General features: G+C 45.5%; 1 long non-coding RNA gene across 1 annotated transcript; it reads right to left on the reverse strand.

The window, feature by feature from the left end:
• Window positions 1-376: 376 nt before the first annotated feature.
• LOC123569981 (uncharacterized) lies at window positions 377-6,553 on the reverse strand. The gene is made up of 3 exons (XR_006693865.2): window positions 6,258-6,553; window positions 3,986-4,163; window positions 377-757 (listed from the first exon to the last, which is right to left on the reverse strand). It is a non-coding gene; the product is annotated as an uncharacterized lncRNA (long non-coding RNA).
• Between the last annotated feature and the right edge of the window lie 3,660 nt (window positions 6,554-10,213).

The following is a 10,213-nucleotide window of genomic DNA, read 5'->3' on the forward strand; positions in this document are numbered from 1 at the left end:
AAAATAAGAAAAACAAAAGTTCAATTCTCGCCGTTGAAAAGAAGGAAAAGCACCCAGGGCTGGAGTGGTGGCACCGCCAGGTTCTGTCCATCCCTTGGCTCCACTGCGCTATTATTATGCACTCGGGCCTTCAGGCTGCCAGCGCCTGTCCTCAGGTCTTTCTCCCAGGCAGCAGAAAGAATCAAGAGGCATGTGTAATAGGCTTAACTGCCAGTGGAACTAGCACCTTGAGAGCCTTGTACTGGAAGCCACACCCAGTGACTTCCATCTGCTTCTCACTGGTCACTCCTATCTGCAAAGGTGACTGAAAAAAATCTTTTGTAAAAAATGTATTCTGGACAGTTACTTTCACTCACGTCTGTGTGAAGAGACCATCAAACAGGATTTGTGTGAGCAACAAGGCTGTTTATTTCACCTGGGTGCAGGCGGGCTGAGTTGGAAAAGACAGTCAGCAAAGGGAGATGGGGTGGGGCTGCTTTATAGGATTTGGGTAGGTAAAGGAAAGTTACAGTCAAAGGGGGTTGTTCTCTGGCAGGCAGGGGTGGGGATCACAAGGTGCTCAGTGGGGGAGCTTTTGAGCCAGGATGAGCCAGGAGAAGGAATTTCACAAGGTAATGTCATCAGTTAAGGCAGGAACAGGCCATTTTCACTTCTTTTGTGATTCTTCAGTTACTTCAGGCCATCTGGATGTCTATGTGCAGGTCACAGGGGATATGATGGCTTGGCTTGGGCTCAGAGGCCTGACATTCCTGTCTTCCTATATTAATAAGAAAAATAAAACGAAATAGTGGTAAAGTGTTGGGGCAGCGAAAATTTTTGGGGGTGGTATGGAAAGATAATGGGCGATGTTTCTTAGGGCTGCTTTGAGCAGGATTAGGAGCAGCGTGGGAACCTACAGTGGGCGAGATTAAGCTGAAGGAAGATTTTGTGGTAAAGGGTGATATTGTGGGGTTGTTAGAAGAAACATTTGTTGTATAGAATTATTGGTGATGACCTGGATACGGTTTTGTATGAACTGAAAAAAGAACAGAATAAGACAAGGAGAAAAACAGGTATTAAAGAACTAAGAATTGGGAGGACCCAGGACATCCAATTAGAGAGTGCCCAAGGAGGCTCAGCATAGCCCTGCCAGCAAAGATTATTTATTTACTTTAAGAGAGAGTTAAGAGTGGCAGTTTGGGATAGCACCAGGAGATATCAGCTGTGATGGCTTGCAGAACAGTGTAAACCGGCAGTACTGAGAACAGTGAATAGGAGTATGACTATAGAGAAGATGGTAGGGATGACAAGTTTTTTGGGGCGCAGTTCAAGTTGGTCTACTGTCTGGAATGAGACTGGGGCCTAATAAAAAGGAGCGTCTATACAAGGGCTTAAATGGGCTGTAACCTGTAGCATTCTGAGGACAGGCCCAAATTCTGAGAAGGGCAAGTGGTAAAAGTATTGTTCAGTCCTTTCTAAGTTGGTGGCTGAGTTTAGAGAGGTGTGTTTTTAAAAGACCATTAGTTCACTGAATACCAAGAGCCTGAGAAACTGCATGCGTGATTTGACTAATAAAGGCCAGTCCGTTATTGGACTGTATAGAAGTGAGAAGGCTAAACCAAGGAATTATGTCTGACAGAAGGGAAGAAATGACCACAGTGGCCTTCTCAGACCCTGTGGGAAAGGCCTCTACCCGTCCAGTGAAAGTGTCTACCCAGACTAAGAGGTATTGTAGTTTCCTGACTTAGGGCATGTGAGTAAAGTCAATTTGCCAGTCCTGAGTAGGGACAAATCCCCAAGCTTGATGTGTAAGAAAGGGCGGGGGCCTGAACAATCCCCGAGGGGTAGTAGAATAGCAGATGGAACACTGAGAAGTGATTTCCTTAAGAATAGATTTCCACGATGGAAAGGAAATGAGAGATTCTAAGAGATGGGCTAGTGGCTTGTAACCTACATGGAAGAGGTTATGAAATGACGACAGAATAGAATGGGCCTGTGAGGCTGGAAGGAGATATTTTCCTTGGTCCAAGAACCATTTGCCTTGTGTGGGAAGAGATTGATAGGTGGAAGTTTCAGCGGGGGAGTAGGTGGGAGTGGCCAGATGAGAAGGAGAAAAACTGCCATGAGGGATAGAAGTTGGAATGCTAGCTGCTTTTTTAGCTAACTTATCAGCATAAACATTGACCTGAGTGATGGGATGTGATGCCTTTTGATGGCCCTTGCAGTGAATGACTCCAGCTTCCTTTGGAAGTAAAGCGGCCTTGAGAAGAGTTTTTATTAAAGAGGCATTAAGGATGGAGGACCCTTGCATAGTGAGGAAATCTCTTTCAGCCCATGTAACAGCATGGTGGTGCAGGATATGGAAGGCATATTTAGAGTCAGTATAAATATCGATGCATTATTCCTTTGCAAGGTTGAGGGCTCGAGTTAAGGCAATGAGTTCGGCTTGCTGAGAGGTAGTGGTGCGGGGCAGAAAGTATATGCGTCAAGTGTGAGGAAGCAAATAGGTTTTGGAAGTTATGAGAAATGTAGAGAATGAGTTGAGCACAGTTTTGATTTTGAGAGCCTCTAAAAGTATTGAAGCAGTGGGAGCTACTGCACACAGACATGAGGGCTAGGCTAAAACAGTGAGGTCAAGTTGTTTGGACAGAAAGCCTACAGGGTGCAGTCCTGGCTCTTGTGTAAGAATTTTGATTGCACTAACCATGCCTAGGAAGGAAAGGAGTTGTTGTTTTGTAGAAGGGATTGGGGTTTGAGAGATCAGTTGGATATGATTGACAGGGAGAGCACGTGTGTTTTTATGAGAATTATGCTGAGATAGGTAACAGATGAGGAAGAAATTTGGGCTTGACGGAAGTAATGGGGGCTGTCTCTGAAGCCTTGCGGCAGTACAGCACAGGTAATTTGCTGAGCCTGGTGGATGTCAGGGTCAGTCCAAGTGAAAGCGAAGAGAGACTGGGAAGAAGGGTGCAAAAATAGTAAAGAAAGCATGTTTGAGATCCAGAACAGAATAATGGGTTGTGGAGGGGGGTATTGAGGATAGGAGAGTATATGGCTTTGGCACCACGGGGTGGATGGGCAAAACAATTTGGTTGATAAGGTATGGATCCTGAACCTGTAAGCCTTGTCTGGTTTTAGGACAGGTAAAATGGGGGAATTGTAAGGGGAGTTTATAGGCTTTAAAAGACCATGCAGTAACAGGCAAGTGATAACAGGCTGTAATCCTTTTAAAGCGTGCTGTGGGATGGAATATTGGTGTTGAGCGGGGTAAGGGTGATTAGGTTTTAATAGGATGGTAAGGGCATGTGATCAGCTGCCAGGGAGGGAGTGGAGGTGTCCTATACTTGTGGTTTAAGGTGAGGAGATACAAGGGGAGGATGTGCAGGAGGCTTTGAACTGGGGGAAAAGGCGGCAATGAGGTGTGGCTGTAGCCCAGGAATAGTCAGGGAAGCAGATAATTTAAAATGTCTCAACCTAATAAGGGAGTTGGGCAGGTGGGGATAACTAAAAAGGAGTGCATAAAAGAATGTGTCCACAGTGGCTCATGCCTGTAATCCCAGCACTTTGGGAGGCCGAGGTGGGCGGATCACCTGGGGTCGGTAGTTCGAGACCAGCCTGACCAACACGGAGAAACCCCATCTCTGCTAAGAATACAAAATTAGCCGGGCGTGGTGGCACATGCCTGTAGTCCTAGCTACTAGGGAGACTGAGGCAGGAGAATCGCTTGAACCTGGGAGGCGGAGGTTGCGGTGAGCCGAGATCGCACCATTGCCCTCCAGCCTGGGCAACAACAGTGAAACTCCATCTCAAAAAAAAAAAAAAAAAGAACGTATCCAAGTTGGCACAAGAGTTGGGGAGTTTTAAGAAGTTTAGAACCCTGGCCGTCAATACCCACAACAGTTATGGAGGCAAGGGAAACAGACCCTTGGAAAGAAGGTAATGTGGAGTGGATAGCCTCCGTATTGATTAAGAAGGGGATGGACCTACCCTTCCCTGTGAAAGTTACCTGAAGCTCGGCGTCTGTGAATGTCTGGGGGGCTTCCGAGGCGATGGGGCAGCATCAGTCTTCAGCCTTTAAGCTGAGAAGATCTGGGAAGGAGTCAGTCAGAGAGCCTTGGGCCAGAGTTCCAGGGGCTCTGGGAGTGGCTGCCAGGTGAGTTGAAGAGTCCATTTTCAGTAGGGTCCTACACAGATGGGACACAGCTTAGGAGGAATCCCGGGCTGTGGGCATTCCTTGGCCCAGTGGCCAGATTTCCAGCACTTGTAGCAAGCTCCTGGGGGAGGAGGTTCTGGAGGAACCGTTGGCAGTTGCGTTCAGGCGTTTGGAGTTCTTGTGTGCTGGAGATGTGGCTGGGGTTTGTCTCACAGTGGAAGCAAGGAATTGCAACTTAGAAATACATTGCTACTTGGCTGCCTCTACTGTATTATTGTACACCTTGAAGGCGAGGTTAATTAAGTCCTGTTGTGGGGTTTGAGGGCCAGATTTTAATTTTTGGAGCTTTATTTAATGTTGGGAGCGGATCGGGTAATAAAATGTATATTGAGAATAAGACAACTTTCTGACCTTTCAGGGTCTAGGGCTGTAAAGCCTCTCAGGGTTGCTGCCAAATGGGCCATGAACTGGGCTGGGTTTTTCATACTTGATGAAAAAGAACCAAATGCTAACTGATTTGGGAGAGGTTGGATAAAGAAAAAGGAGCTTTAACCTTGACTATGCCTTTAGCTCCAGCCACCTTTTTAAGAGGAAATTGCTGGGCAGGTGGGGGAGGGCTAGTCAAGGAATGAAACTGTAAGCCGGACCGGAACCAAACTGTAAGCTGGACCTGGTGCGAGGAGGGGAGGTGATAAAATGATTACAGGGTGGAGGAGCAGAGACTGAGGAAGAATTAGGACCTAGCTCAGCCTGGTGAGGAGCAGCCTGGGGAGGAGGGGAGAGGTCAGATGGGTCCACAAAAAAGGAAGATTGGAAAGACTCAGCAACACTTGGGGTTGGGACTGAGGGAACAGGCGAGAGGGAAAGAAGGAAGATTTGGGATGAGTTGCATTGGGAACAGAGACTAGGGAGGGACCAATGTGTAAAAGAATGCCTGGGCTTCAGGGACCTCAGACCTTTTGCCCATTTTACAACAAGAATTATTTAGAACTTGTAGGATGGAAAAATTGAAAGTGCCGTTTTCTGGCTATCTGGAACCGCTGTTGAGTTTGTATTGGGGTTAAGTGGCATTGCAGAAGAAAATAAGGCATTTAGATTTTAGGTCAGGTGTGAGGTGAAGAGATTTTAAGTTTTTGAGAACACAGGCTCAGGGAGAAGAAGGAGGAATGGAGGGTGGAAAGTTGCCTATAGTGAAGGAGGCAAGTCCAGAGAAAAGAGAGGGTACAGACACGGAAAGAAGGGGTGGGGGTGCTTGCCCCCCAGGAAAGTGGAGAGTAAAGAGAGGGTAGAGACATGGAGAGAAGGGGTGGGTGAGCAGCCCTGGGCTGCATTGTGGGTGAGCAGCCAAAGCAGGCATCTCGGCAATTGACTTGCTGCCAAGGGTGTCTCAGGTGTCCATGTGAAGAGACCACCAAACAGGCTTTGTGTGAGCAACATGGCTGTTTATTTCACCTGGGTGCAGGTGGGCTGAGTCTGAAAAAGGAGTCAGCAAAGGGTAGTGGATTATCATTAGTTCTTACAGGTTTTGGGATGGGCGGTGGAGTTAAGAGCAATGTTTTGGGGGCAGGGGGTGCATCTCACAAAGTACATTCTCAAGGGTGGGGAGCATTATAAAGAACCTTCTTAAAGGTGCGGGAGATTACAAAGTACATTGATCACTTAGGATGGGGCAGAAACAAATCACAATGGTGGAATGTCATCAGTTAAGGCTATTTTCACTTCTGCGGATCTTCAGTTGCTTCAGGCCATCTGGATGTATACGTGAAGGTCACTGGGGATATGATGGCTTAGCTTGGGCTCAGAGGCCTGACAAAGGGAATGTGGGTGAATGACCAAGGCAGGCATCCCTGTGGTGATCAGACACCAATGAAATGTGGATGAATAATCAAGGAGGCATCCCCATGTGATTAAACACCAAGGGAAGACCGTCTTCCCGAGTCCGTGACCAGCTCTGGAGTTTTGGGTTCACAGATAAAACGCATCTCCTTTGTCTCTACCAGAAAAGGAAAGGAACTGAAATTAAGAGAAGGGAGAGATTGAAGTGTGGCACCAAGATTGAAAGGAGAAAGTGGTTGAAGAATAGTGAGAGAGGTTGGAGAAAGAGAGTAAAAAAGAGGTCGCTGACCTGATTTAAAATTGGTGAGATGTTCCTTGGGCTGGTTAGTCTGAGGACCAGAGGTCATGGGTGGATCTTTCTCACGGAGCAAAGAGAGGAGGACAAGGGATTGATCTCTCAAAGGAGGTCCCCCGATCCGAGTCACAGCACCAAATTTCACTTGGCACCAAATTTCAGTTGCGTCCATGTGAAGAGACCACCAAACAGGTATGTCCGGACCGTTTGTTCCCCAAAGAAGACCACCAGAGTCCAGAGTCAAAGCCAAGCGGCAAGGATCTTTACTGCAAGTTCGAACTTGGTCCCTCCATTCTACAGCATACAAGAGGGCCCCGAACAATATGAGTGCTTGCTTTTTATAGCCCGATGTAAACAGAATATGTAAAGTTACAGGGGAACAAGGTAATTCTCTCGGTTACAGCATTACAATTGGTTAATACATTTAATACATTTAGCATTTTTTATTGGTTCCCGCTGTGTCCTTATCGGAGATTTCCCAGGTGGTGTTTTTCTGAAGTTTGAAAGAAATATGGAGGAATGTGTTCGTGCTGGGCTCAGGAAGTTGAGAGATATATGGTGGGTTGTGTTTGTGCTGGGCTCAGGGAGTTGGGAGATATATGAGGAATGTGCTGGGCTCGTGCTGGGCTCAGGGAGTTGGGAGATATATGAGGAATGTGTTTGTGCTGGGCTCGTGCTGGGCTCAGGGAGTTGGGAGATATATGAGGAATGCGTTTGATTCCTTTCAGCTCTGTGTGAGCAACAAGGCTGTTTATTTCACCTGGGTGCAGGCGGGCTGAGTCTGAAAAGAGAGTCATCGAAGGGAGATGGGGTGGGGCCGTTTTATAAGATTTGGGTAGGTAAAGGAAAATTACAGTCAAAGGGGGTTGTTCTCTGGCAGGCAGGGGTGGGGGTCACAAGGTTCTCAGTGGGGGAGCTTTTGAGCCAGGATGAGCCAGGAGAAGGAATTTCACAAGGTAATGTCATCAGTTAAGGCAGGAACAGGCCATTTTCACTTCTTTTGTGATACTTCAGTTACTTCAGGCCATCTGGATGTATATAAGTGCAGGTCACATGGGATATGATGGCTTAGCTTGAGCTCAGAGGCCTGACAGTTGCATTGCATCCTCAAGACTTAAGTTTAGCCTAAAGTTGCCTCTATATGTATTTTAAGTTGTGCCTAAAGGTTTCTCTGTAAGTCACAAATTATAACCTAAATGAAAGTGTAAACAGACTGTAGTCTACTCTCATGCCAGTCACTGAGTTATGGTCAATGAAAGGGGGCCAGCTGCTCAAACCCTGTTCAAATAAAACAAACGCTGACTGTAACCAATCTGGCTGTTGCTGTGTAGCAGGACAAGCCGCAGACAAAACTCCTCAGACACAGAGTTAAAGAAGGAAGGGGTTTATTCAGCCGGGGGCATCAGCAAGACTCCTGTCTCAAGAGCCGAGCTGCCCACGTGAGCAATTCCTGTCCCTTTTATGGGTTCACAACTCTAAGGGGGTGCATGGGACAGGGTCGTGATTGATTGAGCAAGCAGGGGTACGTGACTGGGGGCTGCACGCACCGGTAATTAGATCAGAACAGAACAGGACAGGGATTTTCACAGTGCATTTCTATACAATGTCTGTAATCTATAGATAACATAACAGATTAGATCAGGGTCGATCTTTAACTACCAGGCCCAGGTTGCGGCGCTGGGCTGTCTGCCTATGGATTTCATTTCTGCCTTTTAGTTTTTACTTCTTCTTTCTTTGGAGGAAGAAATTGGGCATAAGACGATATGAGGGGTGGTCTCCTCCCTTAGCTGTACCTCACTACCTTTTCTGTACATCACTTCCTTTTTCTGTCTATAAATCTTCCACCACGTGGCTGTGCTGAAGTGTCTCTGAACCTACTCTGGCTGGGGAGGCTGCCCGATTGGTGGAATCATTCTTTGCTCAAGTAAACACTATTACATTCAATTAGGCTAAAGTTTTTCTTTTAACAGATTATAGGAATTCTATTTGTAAGGGAGAATGAGAGTATAGATACTGCATAGGGAAGGAGTTCAGAACACACCACCTCAAAACATGCCACTGTAGCATATTGATTCTTTTGAGTGAAAAGCACTTAAAAAACAGCAGGTGCAAGAATGGCACACTGGCCTTCCTTTTTCTTCCTGAAAGCAGAAGACGGAAGTCCCATGTGAGAGATGTCCTCTCTACACCAAGAGGAAAGAAACATTCTGATAACTAGACATGGAAGTCAAAGACAAGAGACATCTGTACAAACAAAACTTGTTGCACTAACTGATATCTTCCTAGTCACTTCTCCATGATTCATTGCCCAAATCTAAGCCCCTTTTTCTTGTCATATTTTCACAATTTACTACTCTGTCCAATATGGTATGTAAGCATTTAGCTCTAACTGCATCTTTGGGTCTTCATTTTTCTTGTAAGGATTCCCATGTACAAGTAAAATAGTATTAATATTGTATGCTTTTCTCTTGTTCATCTGTATTATGTCAGTTCTGGCCAGAGACCTTAGGAGCATGGAAGAAAATTTTATCCATCACTGTTTAATTTCCTCATGTTACAACATCACATGAACAATTCTAGATTACTTTTGAATTCTACATTTTTCATACCCAGCTGACTTTGAAGGAAAAGATTTTATTTTTATTTTTTGTATTTCTACTTTGCCTTTTCCTTACAGCTAGTGTCAAGGTTAACTTCTGGATGTCCCCAAGTCAGAATTAACTAAGAGCCTCATTGTAGAATTAGGATTGAGGATCTCTGTAAGCAACAGGGTTGCATTTCTGGGCATCTTGGGAAACATTTGTTTTAATGTTTTGATCAATGACCAGTGACCAACGGGTCCAATAAGTTTTGGGACAGCTTCGTAGATCTCCGGTGCTGATAAGTCTTCATTCAGAAGAGGGAGGGACCATTGAAATAGATGGGGTGCATTCCAAGATGCCTCACTGATCAGATCTGACCCAAGGCAGATTATATTTTTACATTTCCTATTAATCTACAGTCCTTTGGCTTGTTTTTAAAAGTCTTTTTCCAGCTGACAGAATTAAAATCCATTGCATGTACTTTTAATACTGTTCTCACTGGGATAATTTCTTAATACTCACAAGCAGTCATAGCAGCTGAGACAAATCATTCCAGAAAATCAAACTCTTCACTTTTTCAATGTCTCATGCCCTCAAATGATATGTAGTCCTGGTGGTGTTTGTTGGTTGATTTGTTTTTAACCAGAGGAGAGAGGAAGAAGAAAAATGTCTTACCATTTTCCTGGTCTTCTTTCTTTATCATATTGAGTCTTTATCCAATATATACTTTTTTAGTATTATAGTCAGAGCCCCAATTTCTGTGCCACCGGAGCTGCCCCTAATGAAGGCCCGGTGCTATGTAATATGAATAAAGGCAGGAAAGGAAGGTACTCAACATGCAAAACCTCTCATTCCCTCTCTTTCTCTCTGTCTCTCTTTCTGATGTCTAAAATGCCACCCATACATGAGACAGGAAGATGGATAAAAAAAGATGGAGACCTTCTCCTCAGTCATTAAATGGCTCTGTGAACTTGGAAAGTGGAGACTTTTTTTTTTTTTTTGAGATGGATTCTTGCTTTGTCAGCCACACTGGAGTGCAGTGGTGTAATCATGGCTTACTGCAACCTCTGCTGCCCAGTTTCAAGCAATTCTGCTGCCTCAGCCTCCTTGGTAGCTGGGATTACAGGCATGTGCCACCATACCCATGTAGAGGACTACGTGCTCGCAAACGAGACGTTCCCAATAAGTCCTGCTCTTGCAAATGAAGCAGGGCATTCCTTCCCTGCAAACAGGGAGGACAAAGGAGCCAGCTGCAAACAGCAGACCCTGGGGCCTTGTTTATGTGTAAACATCTTGAAAATCCAGAAAGTCAGGGAAAGGTAAAAAAAAAACAACAATGTGTCTTGTGACTTGGCAACATTCCACAAA

This window comes from Macaca fascicularis, chromosome 18, assembly GCF_037993035.2.
Source record: "Macaca fascicularis isolate 582-1 chromosome 18, T2T-MFA8v1.1".
NCBI lineage: Eukaryota > Metazoa > Chordata > Mammalia > Primates > Cercopithecidae > Macaca > Macaca fascicularis.